Source organism: Cryptomeria japonica, chromosome 11, assembly GCF_030272615.1.
Source record: "Cryptomeria japonica chromosome 11, Sugi_1.0, whole genome shotgun sequence".
Lineage (NCBI taxonomy): Eukaryota > Viridiplantae > Streptophyta > Pinopsida > Cupressales > Cupressaceae > Cryptomeria > Cryptomeria japonica.
The window spans coordinates 119,903,482-119,930,921 of NC_081415.1; positions in this window are offsets into that span (position 1 = coordinate 119,903,482).

Below are 27,440 nucleotides of genomic sequence, written 5' to 3' on the forward strand. Positions count from 1 at the left end.
TGCGCTAAACCTTGTCACTCTTTGAATTACATCCTTTGTAATCTTGATCGAAGCTTCAACTTCCAGCCATAGAAATTGATCACATACTCTGATTAATACACACCTAACCCAATCATCATGAAATTGATTGGGAAAGTCAACAACATTTGACAAACCCTTGGTCTTCAGATGCAAATATTCTGCCTTCAACAAATCATGATTACATAACCCTTTGAATTCATTTTGAATAAATTTGTCTCCAAGTTCTTCAAGCTTGCAATGGATGAAGGAGTGAATATCTTTGACTAGTAATACACTAGAGGGCATAGATGATAGGGCACCGGTCATGTCGATCTCTCCAACCTTCATAGGATGAAGTTTGAACTCAGGTTGTGGTTCCTTAAGTGCTTCAACTAGTACATGAGTCGATACAGAAGCTATCATGATTAACTTCAAACAAATTATTCAAAACTGGGTTTGAATACCTAGAATACCTTCTCCTTTAGGGTTTCCAATCACCACTATAATGTTGCTTGATCACTTCACACAAATAGAACTAGCAAGATTTTGATCGTCGTAGGTTGCACGAGAGCTCAAGAATGTTCACAAGAAAACAAGGTAAATGAAATGTATTGGTATTTCTTTACTTATCCATTAAGATTTATCGGTGCTTTATTGCAACGACTAGTTAGTGTAATATTGACCATTTATAACTTAAGGTACACCGCTTTACTTTTTACCAATTGCTTGTAACCGATACCGATACACAAACAATATTTACACTAACCCTCAAAACATTTACCAAATAAGAGCTTTAAACAAACTTTTATGCATCTAAATTATGCAGATAGACATAACCTCACATTGATCGAGGGGATTCAATAATGATCTTACCATATGTGCTCCCCTTGAGCATCGATATGCCTAGTTTGAAAAGGAACTGTCATCACCGATGGATGATGACTTAGTTTCAGAATGGATTTCTCCTTCTTTAATTTTTTCCTTCTTAATCCATGTCTTTTTCATTTCATTCTTCACTTCTTCAATTGTCTTCTTTCCTTTCAAGTCATTTTGCCCTTTCTTCTTGCCAAACTAGTTCCTGTCTTCAGATCGGTTATAGGATCGATTCCTACATTCTCTGGCTAAGTGACTGATCTTATGGCAATTGAAACATGCCATACCAGTTGTCCTCCATGGTCCTGCATTATTTCTCTGACCCTTTCTTATTCTGCAATCTGCTGCAATATGATCAAAATTACCACAAGTGGAACAAGTGGCATTGAACTGATTACTCCTTTTATTAGGGCTAACTTGTTTGAATGGTGATCTTGATAAATTTGAATTGAGCATGCATTCTTCATCTTTCTGTACATATTTATTGCATGTAAAGCAATATCCATTAAATCTTCTTCTATTTGACATGTTGCTAGATCAAGATCTACACTCATAAGCAGTGTGACCATACTTTTGACAATTATGGCAGTAACCATCAAAGGTGAAAGACTTCTTTTGACTAACCGGTTGATTTCTACAAACATCAGACTTATGACCTGGTTTACCACAATGATTGCAAGAAGATTTAGAAAACCTCATACCTTTCATTCCGGAATGGTTCCTTTCATCATCCTTCATCCTTCTGGATTTAGATGATTCTCTAGTTTCCATAGGACTTATCCCAGAGTAACCAAGACTGATTGTCTCCTTTATTCTCCTCTGATCTTTTAGCTATTCATCTATCTTCTTAGAGCTTTCATTAAACTTCCTTAGTTTTTCATTTCTCTCATTTGTAGCTTTCAACTCATTTTTGAGTTGTTCAATCTCTTTCATCATCTTCTCCTTTTCCTCTGTGTTGTCATGCATATGCTCATGTATGTATTCATTCTCTTGAGTAAGAATTCAAAACTCTTCATCTTTTTCAATGATGATTGCATCATTTTCTCTTAGGGCTTCTTCAAAAAGCCTTTTGGCTTTTTTAGCTTTTGACAAAGCTTCTTCTGCATCTCTTTTTCTTTCATCAGCATTTTCTGGTAGCTTCTAGTATCTTAGTCATTCTTAGAGCCTGACTTTCATGTTCTCTTTTGAGATGTGTGATTTCTTCAGTCAACTTCTTGTTCTTTTCCATGAGTTCAGAGACTACTTCTTTTGCTTCTTCAGATCCACTCTATTCAGAGAGTTGATCTATGATATCTTGACTCTCATTTAGTTGTAGAGATAGTTCCTTTCTTTTAGCAAGAGATTTTCTCAGTCTCTCTTTCAATTGAGAAATAATTTCATTGGCTTCATCAATCTGCTTCTAATATCGGTATTCCTCTATGACCTTTTCCTCAAGCTATCAAGCCTTTCTTGAGAGGACCAAATCTCTGATACCAATTGTTAGTATTAACTAGTGACTGAGAGGGGAGTGAATAAGTCAAAATAGTTTCCACTTAGTTCAAACATTCAAGTTGATCGGTCTACAACTATCCTTCAAAATTAACTTAAGCATTGCATAAATCATGCAAGTAGAGAACATCAAAGAAAAAAGATTTGTATGCACAAATAAGCATCACATAACACTAGCATTTATACGTGGAAACCCTCGGTTAGAGGGAGAAAACCACGGTGGGGATAACCCACAATCTCTTTTACTACAATAAAAAAGAGTGCCTTGTTAAGAGCTTACAACCAATTCTTTCTGAGAACATCACCATGTTAGAAGTGATTGGTATCCGGTTAAGAATACCTTAGAACTTGTTAAAGTTCACCTTGCTAGAGGATTTTACAACTTCATATCTGAAGTGACTCGGTTAAGAGATTTTACATAAGGAACCAGTTAAGGTTCGCCCTATTAAGGGATTTACAATGCTGCAATTGTTAGAAGGAAACAAAGATGATTGATCTATTTGATGACACTACCTCTGTCTTATAGATCCACTTTGCATGTTATGTTCTTTTGATTGGTGTCGGCTTCACCGATTCATACCTCTATCTATTGCACTCTATTCAAATCCCCCTGTTTACATTCACACGGATCTTTTTCACATTGACAACAACATAATCATAATTAATTATGTGAATATATTATCCTTTAGTTCTGGTGCCAACTTTCTCTCCAAAATCTGATTCAAAATTTTGTTACTGCACCTTAAATTACTCTCCAAAAATCATTTCAGGAATATCGATCAAGATAGTCGTTCATGCCGATAAGTCTGTCGGTTGAAAAGAAAAGACTATCGGTTCAACTAAATGTTATTTGGGTCTATCAATTAAGACTCTTGTATGGCCGGTTGTCGCCTATGTACCGGTTCAATTCTGCTTAACCGGTTACCTCCTATATACCGGTCTACTCACTGCTTAGCTGGTTAACCTATGTATACCGGTCTAGTTACTACTTAGCCAGTTAACCTCTGTATACCGGTCTAGTCACTGCTGATAGGAATAAGGAATCTTGTTCTTCACCGGTTACCCTTTACTCCTTTACTGATGGATTGTGGAGACTTAGAAGATGATGTTGCCAAAAATTATAAACTTTTCACCAGTCATACAAAATGCATCATAATGCCAACACCCTTTTCCAACTTTCTTCTTTTTGGACCCAAAAGACATAGCTTTGTCCTTCCCCTTGCTAGAACCTTTAGCATGGGTAATCCTGTCACCATCATCTTCCCACTCAGTATCAGACCCCTCATCTTCACTATCTTCTAAGTTCTCAGACTCATCATCTAAATATGAAAGCTCAATGATAGAATGCTGCATAGAGGCGGCCTTGACATGGTTGTATAAAAGCAACATTAACCCTTCATGCATGGGAAGGTTACTATCTAGCTTAGCCCTAAAATCCTTAATGCTAGTGTTAAGGGAGCTAAATAGATAGAAGAGTATAGACACCAGATCTTTATGGAAAAAATGATTCAGAAGCACAAAGTGATAACCATAGACACGAGAGTATCTACCAATGATTCAATTTATTTTGTTTCCTAAGTGCATCATCTTGATTAACTATTGTGTTGCATCATCTAATAAGCTTGTGAAAATCAGAATTTGAGTGCCAAGGATTTCAATCAATCCTTTTATTTCATTGATCTTTCATCAAATCAATCAAATCAATCATCAATTCCGATCCTTGACTTTAGCATTGTAGTTCATCTTCACACCTCATCACTCCATGATCCATGCCTACCATCACTTAGTCTTGATCTAAACATGCGATGGAACAACAAACTTCTCAATTTGGTGTAGTATCTCCTAATCCACAACCAAATCCGAATTTGGGTGTCATGTCCATTGTGTCAAGAAAAATTCTTTTCAATTTTGATCCACTCAACCAAGTTTCTCCTAATGAGGCTATGGTAAATCAATTGAATGAAATAGATGTCCAAATAAGTCCTATAGATCACTTCATCCAAAACCTAGATAATTCTCATTTAGTGGAGGACATCATTGAGGGTTGTAAGGATATAATCTTCAAAAACATGGTTGCTTAAGGCATGACCATTGATTCTTTAGTTACACCAGTGATTTCTAGTCCTCAAGAGCCACCTCAACAACAAACACCTATTCTAATATCATCAAAATTGCCTCAATAATAGAAATCACTCATGCTCTCTCAGCAAAAAGTCATGACATCACCAGTTCCACCTCAATCACAAGTTTAATCATTCATGGTACCACCAAAAAAGCTTGTCGAATTTTCATCAATGGGATTTCCGCCCCTAGGAATGCTTGGATGACATTACCATCCTTTTTATGCCAATTCATTAGGATTTGGACCACCCACATCCTTAGGAGGAGCTACCTAGACAATTACAACATCAACACAACTCACCATGTCAATTCCCATGATAACTCAAATTCCTATGACTTCCAATGTAGTCCATGTCATCCCCTTGTGCAATCCAATCATGCGACCTTTGAATTTATCTTCCGTGCAAATGAAAACCATGACTATTGGAATGAAGGGTCTATCCAGTACCATTCATCACATAGACTATTACTAGGGGCATGATTTCTATTGCACCACCATCATCCATGCCTCCACCTACACAATCTATTCTAGAAGATTCCAATGTGCTGCAATATGAACCACCCATATTCGTGCAACTTGTCATATCACAATAATGAGTCAGTTACCTGTAAGCAATATCCTTTTCCCGTGTTGCGATGAATACTTACCAACTTTCAGGTGGTGCTAATCTAGATCCCCCATCTCATAACCAACAAATGAGTACTTACCATTCCACCTATGTTATGGGAAATTATCTTCAAGGTGGTGCACACCACGTCAACACGTCTCAAAATCCTTCATACCAACAACAATATATTATGCAACAACTGAATGTCATTTCTTACCAACAACCTTTGTCATTTCAATAAAATGCACCTATGTACCAACAATTACCCATTTATCAAAATGTGGCAAGTTATCAATAGTCACAACAACAACCCAACAATGTCTAGTCGCATTTAGTTGTGCATTGAACACAATAGTATCAATCCCCCTCACTGTCACCAAATCTATTTTCTATCAACACCGAATGGGATGAAATTAAGGTAGCTCTAAAAAATTTACAAGAAAACAACTTTGAGCAAGTTTTCAAATTTGAAGAGCTTTGCCCTTATCCTTTTGACAAGTCGATTACTGCCATGCCATTCCCTAAACACTTCGAAACACCAAAGTTTGATAAATACAAGGAGAAGGGTGATCCAAGGCATTATATCAAATAATTTTGGATGTCTTGTCAAGAAGTGGTGTATTGTGACAATTGTATATTGTATTTATTTCACAAAAGTCTCAATGGACCGACCCTAGAGTGTTTTTCCAAGTTACAATTTGGTACGATTACTACACTCGTAGATTTGTCAGAGAGATTTCTGACACATTACCACTATAATGTGGAAAATGATATTTCTATGCTCGATCTTTGTCAATCCAAACAATATGGGGGAGATAGTTTGCTAGATTTTATTCAAAGGTGGAGAGCTCTTATCCATCGTCTCTCATGCAAGGTCCTTGATTCCCAGTTGGTCAAATTTTTATCAATAACCTTTACCCAAAACTTGCATATCACATATGATTAAGTTGCACAAGCACATTCCATGATATCATGTCCAAGGGAATATTGGTTGAAATGGCCTTAATTGACGAAGGGGTCATCAAAATTTACAAGGATCATTCAGATAATAAATCAAAATATTGGAATAAGAATAAGAATGTTATCAAAGACAAAGTGGTTGATTCCAGGATTGTTCAAATGATTGTGGCTACCAAGCCACCAACTTACATCACTCCTCCACAACAAAAATATGCCAATCCTTTCCCATCAGTGTTTTTTAATCCTCAACCGTAGGCACAACAATCTCAAACAAATCAAACCAATGCTCTTATATTCTCAAGCTCCACCAAAGAAAATGGGTGATAACAACCTAAAACGTTACTTCACCCCATTGGGGGAACCTCTCAGCATTGTCTTTAAAAGTATGATTCAACACAATTTATTCGTATATCCAGAGACAACCATTTGATGAATCCAAACCTAAGCTTGATTGATACAAAGAGAATGACTATTGTGCCTATCATCAAATCAAACATCATTCCACAAACAAGTGCATGAAGCTTAATAATTTAGTTCAAGACCTTATTGATGCCAGAAAGATTGTCATTGATCCTACCATAGGAAAGTTCCCAAATGCCCATCGGGACGATGCTAAAAATATTGGTTCTAGTCATTCTAATGCATTCAATAACATCAATTATAATGCAGTACCATTTGATTATAGTTAGACTATTGGTTGTATTAATTATTCTGAAGGTCATGTTACCATGATTCATGTCAAAGGGGTAGATACTCAGTGTGTAGTAACTACTAGAAGAGCTCACATGGAAATTCTTGGTCCTGTAGCTTCTGCTCTTCCTCAAGCTCAAGTAACCTTACAATATGATATCCTAGAGAATTTAGGGAAGACTCCTGCATAGATTTCCATCTTGGACCTACTCAACTCATTTCTTGTGCATCAGGAAATTCTTACTCGCATTTTGCAAGAAGCTTGCGTCCCAAGTAACATCGATCCTGGGATGCAATTCCAGGCTATGGTCATAGATTTGTCTTTCACATACCATCTTAAATTTTACCCAATCTAACACTATGGTCCTCAATCCTAAACACATCCTTTGAATATTGAAGCCATTGTGAAAAACTAAAAGGTAAAATGAGTCTTGATTGACAATGGTTCTTCCCTGAACCTTTGTATGCTTAAGTTTGTTACTCAAGTGGGGCACACTATCATAAACATGCATAACTAGACTATAAAAATCAAGGCTTATGATAATTATTTCAAAAGGAGTTCAACGAGAATGATTAATCTTCCTGTTTAGGTAGTTCTAATAATGCATAAAACCTAATACCACATCATTGATCTTGACCTTCCATTTAATGTCATGCTTGGTCACCCATGGATTCATGCCATGTAGGCTATTTCATCCACCTTCCATCAATGCTTAAAATTTCCATACCAAGGTTGTGAAATCACTATTTGCGAAGACTCTTAGCTATTTGAGTATTTTTGTGCCCTTGAAGCCTCCTCACCCTATGTTTATGTGGGACAACCCAAAAGCATTCTTGAAGAACATGATCTTACTCAGGAGAGACTTCCTAAGCAGTGAAAACCTTTTCATAATGGAAAAAAAATATTAAATAATATCTAGTAACTTGGAGAGCACCTCATGGACTTCATTTTGTATGCTTGGTGAGGAGTGATGAGCATAAAGAGCCACAAAAAATCCCTTAGAATCTTAGTCACCCACTTTAAGCTAGTGCATTATGGTCTTGATTTGAGCTCCTTTGTTCACATGATTATCAAAAATCTACTTGTGTTGATAAAGCTAATACACATGAACATGCAAACTGAGAGAGAATGAGTTTGTAGAGAGTTCCTTCGCGGTATGTTGAAGATCCAAGGTGGTAGCCTCATAACACCATCAATAAAAAGATATCCAGCTAACAATCATAAATGCAAATAAAGTGGGATGTGTATGGAATAGAACTGTTCCACCAAGTGATCCACCCCAAATACTAAGTAGGACAACATTCCACATTTTGAACCCTATAAATGTGGGTCAACATGGGTTGGTAACCTAGTGAACTATAAATTTAAAAAAAAACTAGGTTTTGGAAGGTCATTTTGGACTCACTTGCCAATAAATGTTGAACTTGATGGGAAAGTTGTTTGACAAGGTAACCTTTCGAAGAGGCATCACTAGAAGATCTTCACAAGGGGAAAAAGATAAAAAATATTTTTTCATTATCATGGCACAATCAAGTTGTTTTAGGACTCATTTCCTGCATAGAAATTACTCCACTTATGCCAAACAACTTGAGGGTAGTGGTGGAAAGAGTTGGGATCATAAAGACACGATTTATTACACATTTAAAACCAAACCTCTCACTCACTAACTATCCAATGAAATGACACTTGGACCTATCTTTATCAGAAACCACCTCAACCATATTAAAGTCAAGTTACATGATAGGGGGCATTGAATCCACAATCCATTGCTAGAGAGTAGATCTCTCAACAACATATTTAGGAGAAAAATATTAATGACCCCAAAAGAATTAGTATTGATTGACATGAGTATATAGAAAAGTCATTGCATCAGATTAGACCCATGGTCAATCGCACAACAATGCCACCATGGTGTAAGAAGGGAAACAACCCCTCCACAACCAGCCTCATGATTAGAGGCAATAACTAGGTTAGCTCCTGTTTCTTAAAAATGGGGCCCCGTTTCTAAAACCCTCTTTACCCCTTTTTTCTGGGGCACATTTTTTCATTTTCACCTGCAACTGAAGTGAGAAAAGGAGATAAAAAATGCCCCCCCATGTTGTGGACTCCATTTCAAGCCTCAACCACTATCCCAAGTACACATTTGATCATCCATTTTCACATTTTATAATTTTCTTGTATATTTTTCTTGGTTTTTGAGTATTATTTAAGTATTTTTTGGTATTAGTTAAGTTTTTTTTTAAAGTAGCCTATAAGTAAATTTGTTTTTACATTTTTAAATTCTTAATTTTGATCTGAAATATTCTTCAACAATTAACCCTAAACCCTATACCAAAATCAACAAATTTACAAATCAAAACCAAATCTAGATAGTTCACAAAACAAAATATCAAATTTACAAGATACAAGATATCTCACAAAAATCAAAACCAAAACAAAATTGAAACTAAATGGAAATCAAAACAAAACCGAAATTACTGAAAACTACTCAGACATCAAGAGAATTTACATGTAGTAAGATTTGATCCACTATAGTAAATTTCAATTCATCTTTCAATATTGAATTTGTGAGACTTGGGTTAAATGTTTCTAGGAATTATTTTTTTAGGTATTAGGCCTTTCAACCAATAAACAAAAAAAATTAACCACTTCTAGCAAGCCACCATTCCAATTCTTTAAATTGAACATATGTACCAAAATTATTCTTAATCCTCATTAGGCAATACACAAGTTACCACTATTAGTTATTGGTACCTTTCTAGTACCTTGGATCATTTTTAGGTGATCATGTGGCCTTTTGGGATATTCTAGTGGGTTATGGGAAGTCAAAAAAATAGGAAGGAGAGATACATTTTAAATTTCATGGATTAGACAAAATCCATAATTAAAACCACAATTTGAGCTATTGGACAGTGGGGTAACTAAAAATTCATTTTAGAAGAGGGAAATCCAAATGTATAACCTTAGGTAATTAACATTGCGAGCTTCAAATTTTAGATATCAAAGTTTAGGCTTAGGTTTATGCCATGACATGGCATAAGGGTCCTATTATGGTCCTATTATGCCATGCCATGGTATGATAGGACCAATTAATGACATAATAGGACACATTATGTCATGATGGCATAATATGTCCTATTATGCCATGACATTGCATAATAGGTCCATAATTGGTCCTATTATATCATTTAATGGCATAATAGGACCTATTATGCCATGCCGACATAATAAGTCCTATTATGCCATGACATTGCATAATAGTCCACGTATTATGCCATCATGGCATAATAGGTCCATAATAGGACCTATTAAGCCATGACATGGTATGATTTTCTCAAATTGCCAACTTCATCATCTAATTCATCTCCAACACTGAAGTACTAATTAAACATGTTTACTTAGTATGATAGGACCAATTATGGACCTGTTATGCCATGTCATGGCATAATAGGACCTATTAAGCCATGACATGACATTATTTTCTCAAATTTCCAACTTCATCATCTAATTCATCTCCAACATTGAAGTACTAATTCAACATGTTTACTTAGTATGATAGGACCAATTATGAACCTATTATGCCATGTCATGGCATAATAGGACCTATTATATCATGTCATGGCATAATAGGACCTATTATGCTATGATGACATGATAAGTCCCATTATGCCATGACATTGCATAATAGGTCCATAATAGGACCTATTAAGCCATGACATGACATGATTTTCTCAAATTGCCAACTTCATCATCTAATTCATCTCCAACACTGAAGTACTAATTCAACATGTTTACTTGTATGATAAGACCAATTATGGACCTATTATGCCATGCCATGGCATATTAGGACATATTATATCATGTCATGACATGTAATATGACCTATTATGCCATGATGGCATAATAAGTCCCATTATGCCATGATATTGCATAATAGTCCACCTATTATAATAGGTCCATAATAGGACCTATTAAGCCATGACATGATTTTCTCAAATTGCCAACTTAATCATCTAATTCATCTCCAACACGAAAGTACTAATTCAACATGTTTACTTAGTATGATAGGATCAATTATGGGCCTATTATGTCATGTCATGGCATAATAGGACCTATTATATCATGTCATGGCTTGTAATAGGACCTATTATGCCATGATGGCATAATAAGTCCTATTATGCCATGGCATTGCATAATAGTCCACCTATTATGCCATCATGGCATAATAGGTCCATAATAGGACCTATTAAGCCATGACATGACATGATTTTCTCGAATTGCCAACTTCATCATCTAATTCATCTCCAACACTGAAGTGCTAATTCAACATGTTTACTTAGTAAATGACCACTTAGAGAGGTTAACATCTACTATATTAGTACTATTCCAACACAAAGTACTAATTCAACATGTTTACCAGAATTGTGACTAATTATTTATTATATAAATTACTTTATATATGTTCATCTTATTTTACTTTTTTTACAAGTTCATGTATGGAATATTTTATATTGATTTTAATAGTTGATGCATTTTACAAGAAATGAATGCATTAAATTGAATATATAATAGATTTATGAAGTTTCAATGAAAGTTTGTATTAAGTTTTGTGCACAAATTTTATACTTAAAGATTCAATAGTATGTACATGTATATTTTTTTAAGTTCAATATTCTATTATATTTCATGTGTATCTCATTCAATAACATAGAAATGTTACTATTTATAAATGTTTTTTTAAAAACTAAAATAGATTCTTCTTTGACATAGAGTTGTATATAATTCATGTATATATTTATATATGTAGGAGCTCTTTGTTATGATGGATGTTTTTGACGTAGATAAATTGTTAGGTGAGAATCCCCCACCGCAACCCCCTCCTCCACCACCTCCACCTGCACCTCCACCTCCACCCCCTAGATTAGATGAAATCTGTTTAAGAGAAAAAATTAATGAAAACCTACTAGTTATTGAACAAAATATCACTTCAATCCAAAATGAGCCAATCACCCCCCCTATCTTCTAGAGTTTGCCAAATCAATGCAAACTGTTGTCAAGTCAGTTAGATCAGTTGATTCTCAACTAGGTCAATTTCATAGACGACGACAAGAGTTGCGTGATTTTTATGTTGATGGATTAACTTAAAGGCAAATCACTGATCTTAAAATAACCAAAGCTCATTTATGTCCATATTTTACTAACCCAAAAACAAGAGAACCAATGCAACCTAACCATAAAATAATTTCAATTAGGTGGTGTGATCATCCAGAAATGGCTAGACACTTTTGGGATAGATGGTGGATGGTTTTTGATTATCCACCACATCGTAATTATGAGGTCACTTTATATTTTTTGAAGAAATTATACTGTGAGTTTGTAATGCACCAAAAACCAAATTATTTTGATATTAAGTCATTCTAGGGTGTTGGTCGTGGAATGCCACAACATAGATTAGGGGCACACCGTATTAATACCCTACCATATCCACCCATGGTTCCACTTGTTTCTCCATCGATTCCTGTAGATGTGCAAAATACATCATTCATTTCAACATTAGATGCTTTGACTTCCCTCATGGGTAACCTGAGTGAGCAAGCTGCACACATGGCATCTTCTCCTTGATCGATGCCACATATGTGTACAAGCTGTCATCAGATGTGTGTAGGTCCTACTGCCTATGCAAGATCCACTTTAGTTGTAACTAAGCATGATGCAACATATGATACTATGATGACATCATATATGGATTTTCTTTGCTCTGATGATCATCTTGAGTAAGTATAGATACGTATACATGTACATGTTGAAATCTAATACTTCATTAAATATAGGTGTAAATTAAGTGCATGTCTTTTTTTTTATACAATCTAATACTTCATTAAATAAATTTGGTTTATGTAGATAAGGACTACACCAAATGTTCGAGTCAATATTGCATCTACTCCTACACAACTTGGCACACCTTTTGGGGCATAGTATCAATTTCTATCTAGACATTGTACTAGCTTTTTAAGTTAATATGTTGTCATCATATACTATATAAATTTTCATGTTGATACATTGAATGGTTCTTTCTCTAGGATTTAGGTCATGAGGGACCCTTTACATCATATTGAGAAGCTACACAACTTGGCACACCTTTTGGGGTATAGTATCAATTTCTATCTAGACATTGTACTAGTTTTTTAAGTTTATATGTTATCATCATATACTATATAAATTTTCATGTTGATACATTGAATGCTTCTTTCTCCAGGCTTCAGGTCATGAGGGACCCTCTAAATCACATCGAGAAGAGGGTGTGACAACTGTGACACCATCTATTGTATGTATCTTAGAATTCATAAATTAAATATGTTCTTACAACATTGTAACTTAACTTGAAATTATTTAATACACATATATATGTTCAATAAATATGCTTTCATTAAATGCATGTTTCTAGGTGAACACTACTATCAGGATAGGTTATCCTCATCATTTTTATCAGAGCCAATTTGAACGCACATTGACATCCTTTGAGGTCTTAATATGTAATTAATACTTAATTTGACCTTATTTTGACTCTTAAATTGACATTTAATTGGACACTTTGAATTTGACCTTGTACAGGACTTAGCTAGCATTACATTTGACATTGATTTCAATGTACATACACATCAAGGTGCACAAGATACTGCTAGAGGAGATGAGCAACCTTATGTATGTGATATTTTATTATATGATTATTTAATCAAATTATAAATGTTCATTTTTATTTAATAAAAAAATAAACACATGTATGTGCTCATGTTCGTTATATCATGTTTCTTATCTTGTATACAGGATGACACAACTCCTGAGCATATAGTACATGGAAAACAAGCTACAAGAGTTGATGTGCACACACATACCATGGTAAGTTTGTAACTTAATTTATGAATTCCAACTGTATTTGATAAATGATTATCTTTTAATAGTTAATCAAGTGTTTTAATATTATTTTTTCCTTGTACAACATGAGACGAGTGGATCTGGTCCACGTCCCAAGGAGAAGAGACCACAAGATGTTATTGATGATAGCACTTAGATTTTACTATTTATTTGGCTCTGATATGATGTACATGTACTTTTTTATGGACTTTACACATTTGTTTACACGTGTACTTATTTTTTAACATTGTATATATTGTCTTGGACATGCACATACTTTATATATATGGATAGTTGCATAATAGGATTATATCATATATATATTTTGGACTACATATATATATGCACATTAGATAATATGTGGAGTTCATTATGTTACCATCCAGATATATATGGATTAGATATTATATGGATTATGTGAACTTGAAATTTTATTTATGGAATTCAATTTAAATAACTTGTGATTAGATAAAATAAAGGTGTACATCATGAACTAACAATGATGATAAACCAAAGTATCAAAACATATCTTATAATTATAACATATTTTAAACTAAATTAAAAAGTATTAATCATCATATAGATACACAAAATATATAATCAAATATATAATTACTATAGTCACATAAATCTGTCCACTTAATTAAATGAATATTTACTAGTTATTTGATTCTTTAACCATCAATAAATAGTTAATTAAATTAATATTTAATTAATTCATCCTCAAACCCTTCTCCTATTAATTAAATAAATTATTCAATTTATTTAAATTAATTCATTTAGCCACAATCAAAATCAATTTAATGAATAAATCATATTTATTTAATTCAACACCCCTTTCCTCTTTTTAAATAAATAATTAAAACATTTATTTAAATCCCTAATCTACCCCCCACTTGCATTCTCCTACAAATCCAAGTTGCAACCACAATTGAAATAAATTAATTTTATTTTAAATAAAATCTTATTTTCCCTCACCCACCAAACCCACTTGCAATCCTAAATCCCCTTCTAGACTCTTCTAACCACTCCTAATTAGCCTAATCCATCTCCTAAATATTGTCACATTCCTAAGCAACTTGGAGTCACTTCTCAAAGCCTCCAAAGTCTTTGAAAAACATTTAATGCATTATGTGTTCAACAAGTTAACCCTTAAAAGTCTTCCAAACCACTAATGGCTCTTACATGACCATTAATGGCTCTTACATAACCATTTATGGTTACTTCCACTTGCCCACATGTTTAGAGACTTTACCTCTAACTCAACCTCCATTTAACTCATGTGTCTCCTCATTCATTCATTGCTTTGACCATGGTTATCCCCACTAACTCTTGCACAAGAGTTTATCCATTGGATAAAGGCATTATTTATTGGATAATGGCTTTATTCATTCAACTCAACACTAACCTTACCTCCCAAGTTAACCTTCAAGTCATGTCAAGCATTTAATTCTTCTTCCCTCTCCTCTCAACCCATCTCATGATGACATTTGTCATCTTGGGATTGGATTGAAAACCCTCACATGGATCATAAACCCATCAATCCTGACCCTTGTTGAGATTACTCAATCTCAACCATCCATTTTTATATTTTTCCTATAAATAGAGCTCACATTCCTCATTTTCAAATCCTCAAGCATCTAAGAACATCTAGCTATAATCCAGAAATCTTGTATGCATCTAAGTTATAGTGAATTTGAGAGAGCATTTTAGAGTAAATCATAATCTACATTATCTTTTGGTTAAAAATTGATAATAACTTAATTAACTCATTTCCTGTCATTCCTAGCTAGCTTGCATTTGTATGTTTTCATAATCATCTTCAATCTTGAATCTCCATAAGACTTTCATAGTAGTGCAAAGTTGAGAGCTACACTCATGTGGAACTTGGAGAGGAGAGGAACAAGGGAGGAGCAACTATGAACATTTTGGTTAGTACTTGGAGGAGTGTAGTTTATCTCTTTTATATTTGCATGCTTTCCATTTCATGTTTCATATCTCTCTTGATATGCTTGCTTAGGATAATCTTTTGTTGCTAACACTAATATTTGAACTTGTTTCTTGTGTTGTTGTGTTTACGTCACTATTCTAATCCTTTTTGTAGAGCATCATTTGGTAACCCAACGTGAATCAAACACACAACCTTTTGATCAGATTTTTGATAACTACTAATATTTTTTACTGTTTTAATTGACACATAGGTTGTGATTTAGCGCCATTGAACACATTTTAGCATTTTTGAAAGTTGGTGCTTTAGCGCTATTGTTCACCAGAATAGCGCTATTGTCCTTATTATAGCACTGTTGCTCTTCAAATAGCATTATTGTACCTAGTTTTAGCACTTTTGCGCTCTTTGTTTGACAAAATTTTATTCTGTTCGACAGAGTCTTTTAGTGGCTTTGTCTATAGTTTAGCGTAGTTGTCTTTATTTTAGCACTTCAGTTTGTCATATAGTGCCTTTGTGTTAAATAACGCTTCTATTTTCAAACAAAGTAGCGCTATTGTAACATAGAGTTGTGAAAATTTTATTGTAACCGAAAAAAAACAAAAACATTTAGGCTTGTAGAAGCCCACCAAAAATTTTGTTTTTACTAACTATTTGGTTCTTATACAGGTTTTTTAACTAACTCCATTGCAGGATTTTGAAGAGTTAGATTAGGAAGTTGTTTTCTTTTTTACTAACTTTGTCTTTAAAGTTGGAATAAAATGAATTCACTTTCTCTTTTGGCTTAAAAATTAACTTCATTTTATTTTGGGTCCTAAAATGAATCACATCTTTTAACATTTGGGCTTTTTAAAAAGAATCTCACTTGGCAAGGTAAAAAGAACCACAAACTCAAACCCAACAATTTTTTTTCTTGCAAGTTAGGAACCATTTTTATTTTTGGGTTTAAAACAAGACAAACAAACTTTCATTTCTTGCACCAAGCTAAAAATCACAATCAATTGTCATTTTGCAAGTTAAAAAGAACCCCCAATTTGTCAAAGTTTTGTTTCCAAATCGACTTTACTTCAAGCAAACGTGCTTCATTTTTGTTGACCAAGATTTCAAGTTCCTAGATTACACAACATTTTGCCTTGGAAAGTTAAAAGAACACCATGTTTGTTGGAGCAACATCTCCAAATAGCTTTTAGATCACATTGCTATAAATCAGTTAAAAAGAACAAGTGTTTTTAGTGATTGACACACTTATGCAAAAAGTTTGTAGAGTGGTCCTACTTCTAACACACACTATCCTCTCCCTTGGCTTTCGTGGTCCTAGGTGCAAGAGAAAAGTGTTAGTAACACTCAAAATTTTATCTTTTTAAGAGAGGCCTACCAAGAGACACATCACTCTTGGGAATGACATCATGCGGTAAATCCTTTGAGCCACTATAGAAATCAGATGAGAGTGAAATTTGTAGCCTTGGGTATAGTTGTTCCTATAGTGTAACTTGCTGAAAGGACATATGGGCCCCACCACAAGTTACAAGACTCTTAAGTGAGTCACTATAGAATGAACTTATGTCCAAAAACATTGAACATTACTAGACACCTTTTATTATAGAAACCCACCAGTTCTATTGATTGAGAATATTTGTGAGAAGTTAAGTGCAAGAGCATAGATGGTTTTTCTCCCAAGATACTCACCATACATATTTCCTTGAGTAGAAACGAGGCTTTTTGAAAGGTTACTTGTATCTTGATAAAAGTGGTGACTCCCCCATCATAGGGATCATCTATTTATTATGCTCACGCAAGACTTAGTACATCACATCCTTACTTGCTACGACAAGATTCATAAGGCATGTAGTACCAAAGTTGAAGAAATATCAAGATGTGGGCTGAAGTTATCTCAACTGGTCATTTGACCTTAGGGATAAAGTGTGTTTGAAGTGTCTTTGTTTTGTGTTAGACCAGTAATAATTTGAGCCGACTTCAAGCTTTTGGAAAAACATACAAAAACATTTGAAAAGGGGTCAAAAAGTTCAAAGATTGGGTTATTTAGACTCGCACCTATTTGTGCCTTTTGAGGCAAAATTATTGTGTTTGTGTGCTTGCTCTGTTTTCTTGTCAAATAAATTCAAAACCAATTCAAACCAAGTATTAATCCAACACAATTTTCCATCAAACATTGATCAACAAACAAACATCAAACAAAGTCCAAACAAGATATCAAGTTATATGACCATCATTCAAAACATCAGAAAAAGGAATCTTCATCAACATATCAACTTGAAGAAAAGACCATTGAGTTCAAAGACTTCTATCAAAAGAAGAAATTTTTTCTATCTCAATAGACAATTTTTTATCTACAAAGAACCTTCTTGTGTCATATGCGTCTATATCTTCAAGGCGAATCCAACAAGTTTGATAAAGAGCCTTTGAAAAACAGAGCTTTTACTTAGTATAGAGTCTTGAGTTATCACAAAAACAAAGGAGGTAAAATCAGCCCTACTTTCTTTCCAAACATTTGCATTACATATAACATAGCTTGAGAAGAACCACCAACCCCTGAAAGAGAAGAGGAAGAAGAAGTCCCCTTTGTGACACAGTTTTTATTGAGGTCCATATTCTATCCTCTTTCACATTCATACATCATCAATCCATTTCAACTCTCAAAACATAAAAAGGTCTTGTCCTAAGTTCTTTGTAGATATTGCTTAAATCAAAACAACACATCACTTTTAGAGTGTCTCTTTTTAGATATTGCTTAAATCAAAACAACGCATCACTTTTAGAGTGTCTCTACATCTAGGATAAATCATCCTAAGAGGCATTTCTACGCAGGTTAAAACTAGTTTATGAGTGCATCCTCTCATTACTAGGTAGCTTGGTTTGTAACACATCTCAAACCTTGCTATACCTTATCACATCAACATTCTTGACAACACAAAGAGAAATTCACAAAGAACTTTGGTAACATCCAACCTTCAGTGTTCGAGATCCATCTTCTAAACACATCACAAAACACTTATCTCTCATTAAAACATTTCATCTCCAACTCATAATCACTTTCACCAAATCTCAAAAAAACTATTAAAACAAAATGGCTCACACTAGATCGAAAACTAGACAACTAGAGATCGAAGAAGAGGAGGACAAAAACCTCAATGACTTTCAAGAAGCCACTGGAGGAGGTCCAAATGATGAATATCCTAGTACTCCAACTCCTGAAGCTATAGAAAGAGCACAACACAACCCCAAGTTCAATCGACTTTTCGATGAAATCCTTAAAAACAACACAGATGCTCTTTTTTGAGACTTGCTCAAGAGGGTGCTAAACCACCCTCTAATTTTGATACCGCACAGATACGGAAAATATTAGAACACCATAGCCGTAACGAGGGTGGAAGAGGTAGGTATTACTTTCGATATGACCTTAATCAAGGAAATCCCCCACCTCCTCCTCCTACCGAAATAGACAAGTTGAGACAACAAGTCAAGAATCTCGCTCAACAACTCCATAGTGGTGTGAAGACTACTCGATTTTCACTTAATGATATTTTTCCCTATCCCTTTGATAGGAACCTACATATGCCACCTTTTCCATGAGGGTTTGAAACACCTAAGTTTGAAAAGTATCAGGGAAAAGGAGACCCTAGAGATCATGTCCGATAATTTCACTCAGCTTGCCTAGAATTGGCTTATGAAGACACCTATCTAATGCGCCTCTTTCCTCATAGTTTGGGGGGAACAACCACACAATGGTTTTCCCGATTACTAGGCGACATTAGAACATTTGAGGAACTAGTCCAAAATTTCATCATGCATTATTTGCATAACATAGAACGTGATGTTACCATGGCAAATCTATACAATACCAAACAAAAGCTAGGGGAGTTGTTTTCAACTTTCCTACAATGGTGGAGGCAACTATCCAGTAGGCATTCTCTTCATCTGCCTAAATGAGAGCTAGTGGAAATATTTATTTCTAACTTGAATGATGAAATGAAATTCTATTTAGACATGAAGGGCACAGAGTCCTTTGAAGACATGATCACCCAGGGATTAAAATGTGAACGAGCTCTTATCAAAAAGGGACTTATCAAAATATACAATGAACCAAAAGATGGCCCTCACCTATGTTTTAACAGTGATAAACCCAATTTCTGGAACAAGAACAAGAACATCATCAATGACGTGGTTGTAGATGTAAGGACCATAAAAATTTCACAACCTATGGTCAGATTCACAGGGAAAAATCCCCCACCTAAAAAAAACACCATTGCTCATCCAAAAAATCAAGGTCACAATGCACTGCAAGAGGAACCAAGACAATGACAACACAACTTTAAACCAAAAGGTACATACACACCCTTAGGGGAACCCATCAAAATAATATTGTATTAATTAGTCTCTTCAAATCTGGTGACCTTACTAAAGACTTCTAACTATGAACCTCAGGTCAAACCTCCATGGTAGAGAGATAATGAACATTGTGAATTCCACCAAGGGAAAGGGCATAAAATGAGTAATTGCCATAGACTAAAAGATCTTGTTCAAGATCTTATTGACCGAGGATAAATTGAAATCGAAGGACACGACCCAAAAACATCAAATGATGATCATCTAATGTTCAAGAATCTATTTCCATCACATGATCAAAGGGGTCCTTCCACCTCAGGGTGAAACATAAATACTACAAATTATAAAAAATCAACCTATAATTATACTGTGAATCACCTCTATGATGCTGACGAACAAGATGCAACCCTCACCATCAAAGATCCAAATCCTGCATGTAATGTTGTTATGCGTCATAGCAAAATTACCATTCATGTTGCACCACAAGGAATGATTCCCTTGCCCAAGAAATATAACCTTGTGGAACAATTGGACAAAACACTCGCACTTATATCCATATTAGAGATTTTGCACTTATCCCCTTCACACACAACAATCTTGGATCAAGATATCCAAGAAGCATCAGTCCCCACCAACCTTAACACATATCAATTTGAAGCCATGGTTGGCAGTCTCAGGTCATCACCATGCCTCACTTTTTCTGAAAGTGACAACGCTTCATTGCAACAACCACATAACGCATCCCTTCACATTGAAGGATTTGTCAACCAACATAGAATCAAGCGAGTCTTGATTGACATTGGAGCTGATTTGAATATATGTACCTTGTAGTTGGTCATAGCCTTGGGATATTCAGTCGAATCAGTGGACCACAAAAAAATGATAACCATTAAAGCCTATGATAATGCAGAGCGTTCTTCCAAAGGAGCTGTGGTATTACCTATTAGGGTAGGCCCAGTGATAAAGCATATCATCTGTCAAGTTCTGGATCTTCCTTTTCCATATAATCTTTTGTTAGGAAAACCTTGGATACATGACATGCAAGCCATTCCATCCACCTATCATTAGTGTATCAAGTTCCCCATAATAGTGTAGAAATCACAATCCTTGGTGATGCAAATCTATTTGCATATTGGAACAATATTAACCATTAGCCAGAGATTATCATTCCTAACAATAGAGAAGCTATCCCATCCACATCATATGTTAGTCCTGCCTCTCTTTCCATCTCAAACACCCCTATACCAGAGCAAGAGAAGTTGAAAATGAAAATGGCAGAGGAAGGTCTTGGGGAATATAATCTAAGCCAACTCTATTGTGTTGGGAAATTACCCACTTTCTCTAGAACTTATGGAGACTCAAAAGTTGCTTCAAACACCACTGACCAAGAAAGCATGCACTTTGGTGCAGTTCATCCCTGGTAAAAGTGAGGAAGAGGAAACCAGAGATGAGGACCTAACAGAATGGATCTACAAAGACCCTATCACCACATAAATCCTACAAGCTAAATTTCCTACTGATAAATATGGCAAAGGCCTCACTATCATGCAAAAAATGGGCTATGATGGTCAGAGTACTTTGGGACATTGTAAACGAGGATGACATGAGCCCTTACAGCCTAAGTTGAAACCCAAAGATAACACTGGATTAGGTTTTCACAAGGAGTCTCATCCTAAGATTAGATTCAAAGGTAAGACCGACAACTCCATGTATCAAACAATTACTCCAAGGAGGCCCTCCTTGATTATATTTGTGGTACCAACTAAACCCACTATACCAACAAAACTAATCATCAAATCAAAAACATCAATCACACCAGCAACATCAACAACATTGGTGATTCCAGCAGTAGCGACAATAGCACCAACTGCACCAGCAAGACTAATAAAACCATCAGTAGCAGTAGTAGTAACACCATCAACAAACTCCATAACTCCATCAACAACATCAGTACCATCAGCAACATCAGTACCATCAACAACATCAACAATGTTGATAATTCCATCAGAAACAACAATAGCACCAACAACACTGATACTCCCAGTAGCAGATTCAATGACACCAATAATCCTACCAGTGGCACCAACAACATCAACAACTCCTATAATCCCGCCGGCAGCACCAACAATCCCAACTATAAAAGTGCATACACCTAGGACAAATACACTCTTGAATACAAAGGATACCCCAGACTGATGTAGTAATAGGATGTTAGAGAGTGATTCAGAGACTGACTTGCATGAGTGGGAAATTGATACAGTGAATCTAAATATTTCAAATGAGGAATACACATCACCTATGTCACCTCATAAAGATATCCCAGTTTATGGAGAGGCCTGGATTAAAACCTTTTGGGGTCATGAGCAAGCAACACCTTCCACAAATCCTACATCAAATCTGACACCAAACCTGACAAGGAGAGTACCATTGACAAACTTCACTCATCTATATTAACCCTCACTGACGCATCCTCTAAACTTAACTTAATCGATGAGGTCGTGCCCATCATCCACCCCAAACTCATTGATTGGAACTAGACAAATCCCCCATGTCTTAATTACTTCCAAAACGATGAGGCGCTCATCGGCTTTTTAGAAATACGGGATCACATACCAAGTGGGGATCACAAAGATGGATTTGCCATCGAACTTAATAGCGTAGCATAATTTGGGGCAAATGCCAAACCTTTTAGCTACAAAAACATCACAATAAAATATGGATCTTCTAGTGAAAAACACATAGTGGCACTTGCTGATCCCAAAAAAGTAAAAATAAAGAGTGTATCCAAAGGTGAAAACCTCTCTGAGGTGCCTGCGGATGAAAGGTTTGACATCCTCCCCTCTAGTACAAATCAGGAGAGATCAATGATCCTAATTGAATAAACAAAAGAATTCAATGTGGGGATCCTTGAGACTCCTCATCAAATACATTTGGCATCTCTACTCACTCCAAAGGAACAACCAATTTTTTTAGAATTCTTCCAGAAGTGTCAAATCAACTTCGCATGGTCTTATCTAGACATGCCTGGTCTAGATCCTAATTTGGTCATGCATCACCTCACCGTGGAAGAAGGAGCTAAATCGGTAAAACAAAAGCTCAGAAAGATGCACCCACAGATTGTTGTGCTTGTCAAGGAAGAACTCAAAAAGATCTTAGATGTTGGCTTCACTTGACCAATCAATTATGCTGATTGGATCTCCAAATTTGTACCTCTCGGCAAGCCTAATGGGGGCATCCATATCTATATAGACTTCATAGATTTGAACAAAGCATGCCCTAAGGATGACTTCCCCTTACCCAACATCGACATGATTGTCGATCTCACAACGGGTTATGCCATGCTTTCTCTTATGGATGGTTTTTCAGGGTACAACTAGATCAAGATTGCTCAAGATATCAACATAAAACTTCTTTCACATGCCCATGGGGAACCCATTGTTGGAATGTGATGCTATTTGGTCTAAAAAATGAAGGGGAAACCTATCAAAGAGTGATGACAACCATCTTTCATGACCTAATGCACAATATAATGGAGGATTATGTTGATGATTTACTAGCTAAATCATTAACAAGAGAAGGTCATCTAGAAATATTGGGTCAAATCTTTGACAGATTAGAGCAATATCATGTACAAATTAATCCAAAGAAATGTGTCTTTGGAGTGACCTCTGGGAAGTTCCTAGGATACATTGTCTCAAGCAAAGGCATTGAAGTAGATCCAGTGAAAATCAAAGCAATCATGGACATGCCACCTTCCAAGAACATCGGGCAGTTAAGGATACTACAAGGGCGGCTACAATCAATTCAAAGATTCATTGCACAATTGGCTGATAAGTATCATCCCTTCATACATTTGTTACATAAGAATATCCACTTTCAATGGGATACAAAGTGTCAGAAAGCATTCCAAATTCTTAAAGATTACCTAATGAATACACCGTTGCTAATCCCACCGAATGCAAGTAGACCTCTATTGCTCTATATTTTAGCTACTAATATGACATTAGGAGTACTCCTAGCACAACACAATGTAGAAGGAAAAGAATGTGTTGTATACTATATCTCTCACACATTGGTAGGCTATGAACTCAATTACACACTTATTGACCGAGCTTGCCTAGCAATTATCTTGGTAGCCACCAAACTGAGGCATTACATGTTGACACACAAGGCACAACTCATTGCTAAAATCGATCCACTCAAGTACCTACTCAACAAGGCAACATTAACAGGCCGCTTGGCCAAATGGGTTATGATTCTGAGTGAATTTGACATTTAGTACGTGGACCGTAAGGCTATCAAGGGGCAACTTATTACAGATCAATTGGCTGATGCACCCCTCGCAGGTGACCATCCTCTTGTTTCAGATTTTCCAGATGAAGAGATCCTTATGATCACGACAACACAACCATGGAAGCTCTACTTTGATGGCTCATATACTAGACATGGCTCGTGGGCAGGCATTCTTTTCATTACACCTCAAGGTGACAACATCCCAAAGTCATATAGACTCATTTTTTCATGCACCAATAATATAGTAGAATATGAGGCCTTAATTACAGGACTCGGATTGGCTATACAATGGCATCTCAAATAGATATAGGTATATGGAGATTCTTAGTTAGTCATCCGACAAGTCACCGATGAGTATCAAACTAAGGATGATAAGATCATGCCATATAAAAGGATGGTGGATAGTTACAAAGAATCATTTACAACTATCACCTTTGAGCAAGTACTTATAGATCAAAATCAAGCTACTGATGCAATGGCTACAATTACATCTCTCTTGGATCTTCCACAAAATTCCACACGCTACGAGTTCTTGGTCGAACAAATTTGGATCCCTTTATATGATATCCCTGAAACTAAAATGATATGTCACCTCGTTGGTTCCGAATCCCCATGGTATGGTGAGTTCTTCACTTACCTCTGTGATCACACACTCCCTCCTAACCAATCCAATAACCAATGCAAAACCTTCATCTACCAAACCGTTTGATATACCATCATTTCTGAAACCCTGATGAAGTATTGATGGTACTCTCCTTCGATGTCTGGAACAAGATGAGATAACAAAGGCCTTGGAAGAGGTACATGAAGGAATTTGTGGGGCTCACTCAAGTAGTCCTTCCTTAGCAAAGAAAATCATGCACGTTGGATACTATTGGTCCACCATGGAAAAAGACTCCTACTATTTTGTCAAAAAATACAAGAAGTGCCAAGTTCACAGAGATTTGTTACATGCATCAATATAGGATTTGCAACCAATCACAACACCATAGCCCTTTTGTCAATGGGGACTTGACCTTGTGGGTAAAATTCATCCATCTTCATCCAATGGCCACAAATTTATCATTACCGCCACTAAATACTTCACAAAGTGGATCGAAGTTGTTCCACTTGCCCAAGTCACCGACAAGAAGATCACCTCATTCATCCTTAACTACATCATCTATCAGTATGGTGTACCTATGTCCATCATCACAAATAATGGGCTTCATTTCGAAAATTAGGATGTCCGTGAGTTTTGTGAGAAGTTTCACATCCAACACTGCTTTTCCACTCCCTATTACCCACAAGGAAATGATTAGGCCAAAGCATCGAACAAAAACATATTGAGAATCCTCAAGAAGACGGTCAATGATGTTGGCCATGATTGGCACGTTCAATTAAATCTAGTACTATGGGCATATTGAACTAGCATTCGAACCCCTATAGGCGCAACTCCCTACTCACTGGTGTATGGTGCAAAAGTCATCCTTCCTATTAAGGTTGAGATACCATCTCCATCTGTTTCTTTGCATAACCTAATAGATGATGAAGCATACCGAGTCTCACGTCTTGAAGATTTGGAACTACTTGATGAAAGGTGACAAGCTGCATACAACCACCTCAAAGCCTACCAGTAGCAAATAAGCCGAAGCTATAATCATCGGGTTAAAATTTGGTGATCTTGTTCTCAGGGAAAACCCTCGTAACCAACCAAACAGAGAACATTAGGGAAAGTTTGAATCAAATTGGCTGGGTCCATATGTTATCACTGCGATATTTGGGTCTAGGGCATATCAGTTGGCTACTTCAGAAGGGGAACCGCTAGCAGATCCGATCAAAAACATGCACCTCAAACGGTTTCATACAAAAGCTATATAGAGCATTAGGCTCCATCATAAACCAAAAAAAAAACCAAAAACATTCAGAAAATGTTCTTTAGAAAATGTTCTGAAGAAAATACAAAAAAATCAAAATAGTAAAGAGAAAAATCATGCAATTAAACGGTGAGCAACCACTCTGGTGGCATCTTGGGTAAGTGCGATGGTGAAAACCTAGCAAACATGTGCCACTCGTAAAGGCTATGGCTCCATTATATTTCAGACTTTTTGCGATCACATTCATTGCATTCATTCATCCATCATTCAAACCATGGCTTATTATTGATCTACAATCAGGGTTAGTACTTCATGCATCCTACATCTTGCTTTTCATAGAGATGTCTAAACTGGGGGAAATGCTCTTAACCTATTGATGGAAGTGGATTCTACATTATTTGTGATTCATTGATTTTTCCTCATTCAAAACTGTCTGGAAACAAAATTCAAAAACATTACAAAAAACACTCACAAAATCCATAAACATGATAAAACATCAAAAATCAATCCAAAAACATGGCAACACATAAAATCTTTTGTACATACACATCGCAACAGACATCAAACAAACATTTTGAGCTACTCAAATGATGATCACTTATCAAATCAGCCACACAATCAACACAGGTACACACAATTGTCTTAACATGGATGTATCCCTCCTTACCAAAATAAAGACATGGTAACATTTTCTTTGACAATAAAATTTTGTTTTAGCTATCAAGTACTTGGTTGGTTGGTTAGTTATTTATTCATTCATATCAAGTTCCTACACTACTCTGGGATATCCACAAGTGATTAGAGTAGTCGAGATGATTCCTAAGTATCATTTTCTTTTATTGTCTGAGAATTGTTCCAATGAAGTTCTGGGGCATGTACTAATGGTGTCTACATGGGAATTTCACTAAGCTACGTGATCATATGCAAAAATCTAGTCATAGATCACTATGGTTTACTGACTATAGCGTATACCTCAATCATCTGCACATGAACCAAAATGGAGGGTCCCTTTCTTTTACTTGTCTTAAATGTTTGCTTACAGGTGAAATGCTTCAAACTTGGCTCCTACTACCTCGGCCAAGAACAATACTACCATGCTCAATGAGGAAAATAACGCACTATGAATACTCTATGGAATGTCATTCCATCTCATCTGTTTATATTGTATTCCATTGCATATCACCCATCCATTTGCTCATTCATTATTCATATCAATTGTTGCATGCAAAGAAATTGTCTTGGGTACAACATTATGACGAAGTTCTCTAATACATCATCTCAAATTTGCATTCCACATTTGCAAAAACTCACCAACTTGCATTCATATTTCATTATGATATGGCATTATC